Source organism: Vigna umbellata, chromosome 1 (genome assembly GCF_029865625.1).
Source record: "Vigna umbellata cultivar VRB3 chromosome 1, Vumbellata_1.0, whole genome shotgun sequence".
NCBI lineage: Eukaryota > Viridiplantae > Streptophyta > Magnoliopsida > Fabales > Fabaceae > Vigna > Vigna umbellata.
The window spans coordinates 83270018-83273681 of NC_142165.1; the positions used below are offsets into that span (position 1 = coordinate 83270018).

Below are 3664 nucleotides of genomic sequence, written 5' to 3' on the forward strand. Positions count from 1 at the left end.
ATATTTAGTAACACATTATTCTAAATAATTTATTATAAAGAACAAAATCAATCAAAATATTTATTATTTTCTTTTATTATGTATATAAAGATTTATTAATTTTGATGGTTGGAATTTTGGTTGAAAATTTTTTAAGTACCTCTCATTTATATTTTTCTTTCAATCAATTTTTAATTTATAAAAAATTGACTCAATTAGTTTGTTTTTATTAATATTGTATTAAAGATAATAAATACATCACGTATCATAGGTTTTTAAATTTTTAAATTATTTTTGTCAAGATGTTAGATGCATCACTACAAAAATAATGTATTTTAGAAGGGGTTTACTTCCGGCGGTTGTCATAACCTCTGAAAACTTCCGACGGTATGTGAAAACCGCCTGTAAAGTGAAAATATTTTTTCATTTTCCCGCTTTATATCGCGCTAATATTTTGTATCCCAAAACATTTGCTCGTCTTTAAAGAAACCTCTAACGCTTCGTCTTCTTCTCTTTCATGAAATGACCCTCAAACCAATAGAGAAGGTCGGCCATCGCACACTCCTCCAATAAGAATCGCTTGCGGCGAGCATGGTGTCCGGCGACGTCGTCGGTGCGACCAGCTTCACTCCTCTCTCCTTCTTCGCTCGTGAAAGAGAGAGTCAGGGCCTTTCTTCACGTCCATCCACGGCAGTTGTTGTCTTCATCATATCCAGCACCAACGCACCTCTTCAATATTGGCCATCGTATCTCCTTCATCCACGACTACACCTTCGCCAAATTGTTGAAGCCGCCGCCGCCGCTCAGATCTCGCTAATTCGAAACCACATCATCGACAAACAATAGTGGCTTTTGACCTAACCGGCATCGTTGTGAGCTCCCTCCCTTTCTTCCTTCGATTTTCCGATCTGGTGAGAGGGGTTTTGCTCCTCCTTCTTCATTCTTCCCAAATATGGTTCCCCTAGAGGAAGATCTAATCAGGCTTTGTCTCATCTCCATTCGGTACCGGTCATCGTGCGAATGGGAAGACTGGTTCAAATTTTTATGATGAATTCTAACCCATTGATTTTTCTTTGTTTAAGGAAGATGACAAGGTAAAACTTGTGGAGGAGACAGGGTTGCAATGGAAGCAAATTAATAATTGGTTCATCAATCAAAGGAAACGCAACTAGCACAACAATTTGGGAAGGGCATACCTTTTAGCTATTACTAAAGTTTTAGAGTCTTTCCCTCTTACCTTTTCAATTGCAAAGGGCATACCTGTCCCATCCCAGGTAGGATCTTGGTTTTCACTACATTGGTCGTGCCTATTTGTTTGCAATAATAACTTCAACTGGCTTCAGGCTGTGAGTCCTCTAAGAGGCAGTGATAGTCTTTGATCTAGTACTTTAGTGTGATTTTCTCCTGGAGAAGTCCAAATGTATAAATACAGTTTTTTGATGCTTGATTATTGATTTCAATTTACATGTATTTATGATGCTTCAATGATTTTGTGGTTAAGAGATGCATATCTGTGGAAGTTTTTTCTAACTGTAACTGGTTAAGGATATTGCAAGAGAATATCGATTTGGTATATTATTTTACGGCGAGGGTAACTGTGGTCCATGAAAGGGTTAGTCTTTAAGTCTTGGTAATGTGATTTTTAGGAATGATGGTGACTTCTAGTTCAACCCATGTTGATTTGTCTTTCATTATAGTCCATGCATCTCCTATAAAACATTTGTGTAGTTGGTTTTATTCTTAACTGGTGATGTTCTAAATCTGCTTAAGGTATGAATATGCTTGATCATAGTGATAACTTGTCCTTCCCATTTTAGGAACTGTATAATGTTTCACAAGAATTTTTTATTGATGCATTTTCAGTTAAAGCTGAAAAAATGAGACAGAGAGAATGGAAGATATGCATTTTTCTGCAAAAGATAAAATAAATATTTACTACTTTGTAGGCAATACTAAATAAATATTTGCTGTAGCTTCTTGCTTCTTGCCTTCCAGCCTTACTAAGTTATAATGATGAAATTGTCAAACAACTAACCATTATCTTTGTCTTCCCTTTATTCACTAAGTTCTTGGTAAAAATCATAATGCAGGCAGAAACTGAAAAGGTAAAAAAAAAAGAAGAGAAGAAAGGGCACTTGAGAAAGCACGACGACATGAAGAAGAAATGGTAAGTTCATTCCATAATCTGTTATTAGAAAAATTATCGTTAATGGTGGAAGAAAGCTTTTGTGAAGCTCCTTCTGTGGCACCTATAGTATGTACTTTGATTCACAGAAGAAGGTTGTTTTCTTTTCTTTGTTTACAATTTTAAGTTTCTGATGCATATTTTAAGCTTATCATTTGGTATGATATTCATTATTTTTATGTTGCTTATTGTCTTACATTTATATATGTGTGTGTGTGTGCAAAGGGGCTTATGATGTGACACAGATTAATAGAGTAGCCTTTGTTGCCTCCCTGTGCATTCGGGCATCTGCAACATGCAGACCTACCATGAGTGAGGTATCTCAAACACATTTGTTGCTTAACTTTCCTATCACTTTCACTTTCCTCAAATCTTATGTAAAGCTTCATTTTAATCCTAAAACTATATTCTCTTTTGTTTCTCATCAATGAAAATTTATCATAGGATGTTTGCATTCAAGTTTTACAACTTTCTATGAAGTTCAATGTAACTAGAAAAAAATACTGGAGGATTCAAGTTGAATGCTGGTTTCAACTTAAAAATAAATACACTATTTCCATTCTCAGTCTTGTTTTATAAATGCTACATGAAAAAGAGACTAAAAATTAATATTGTCTTATTTATGGAAGACTATAAACATATTTAATTAGTTTTTAACAAGAAAATAATCTCATTTACAATATCAGTGTATTCTTTTTAAACTTTTTTATTTATTTGGTTAGAGTTGGATTACCTTTGTCCTTTTGGCTCAGAGTGTTCAAGTCAAAGGAAAGATTTAGCCCTGATTCTCAAATTCAACGTTACTAATGTGACAATTACTGTGCCTGTGGCTGATAACATTTTAATATTGATTTCTTTTATTAGTCACTCTTATTTTGTTGTCTAACAGGTAATCACCATTATTTTTATTTCTTTTTTTTTCTCTGTTGGAACTAATCAATAACTTGTTTTGTTCATCAAACTAGGATAATAATTGCCACTGGTGTAACCACCACGGCATTGTATAAGTAACACTATTTAATGTTTATAAAAAAAACTATATAACTATTATGCAATGCTTTATAGGTAGAACAGTATGTGTCTGTGACTGTTTTATGTACAAATAATGAGAAGTTTGAGCTTTTGGTGCAAGGTTATATTTTTCACTAGGCATTTGTTTTTTTGATTATGTACAATGTTTTAGGGTACTAAATTAGGGTACTAAATTTTGATGTTTAATATTTGTTTATATTGTTTTAAGGTTACCTACAAGGATACCAGTGGGTCATCAAAGGAGAATCCAGTGGGTCATCAAAGGAGAAAAAGAGATAATCTCAAACGCAATAAAAGGACTCACTCAACAACTCTGTAGGATTTTACACTTTAGATCATTTTAATGGAAATTTTTAAGCAATTATGTGAGGTTCTTATTGTATCATAGGTTTTAAAGAGGACTTCATTAGTTTATATATTAGTTTATTAGGTGTAATTAAGTATAAATATAAATCATTATTTGAACAA

At 33.3% G+C, this 3664-nt stretch overlaps 1 long non-coding RNA gene across 3 annotated transcripts; it reads left to right on the forward strand.

The window, feature by feature from the left end:
* The first annotated feature begins 292 nt into the window (after nt 1–292).
* On the forward strand, nt 293–3664 carry LOC148206619 (uncharacterized). 3 transcript variants are annotated; one of them, XR_015783659.1, is made up of 6 exons: nt 293–366; nt 521–851; nt 1062–1253; nt 2070–2146; nt 2390–2481; nt 3405–3664. It is a non-coding gene; the product is annotated as an uncharacterized LOC148206619 (long non-coding RNA). The 3 variants fall into 3 exon arrangements; XR_015783657.1 differs by lacking the exon at nt 293–366 and having other exon boundaries at nt 443–851; XR_015783658.1 differs by lacking the exon at nt 293–366 and having other exon boundaries at nt 441–851; nt 2070–3053.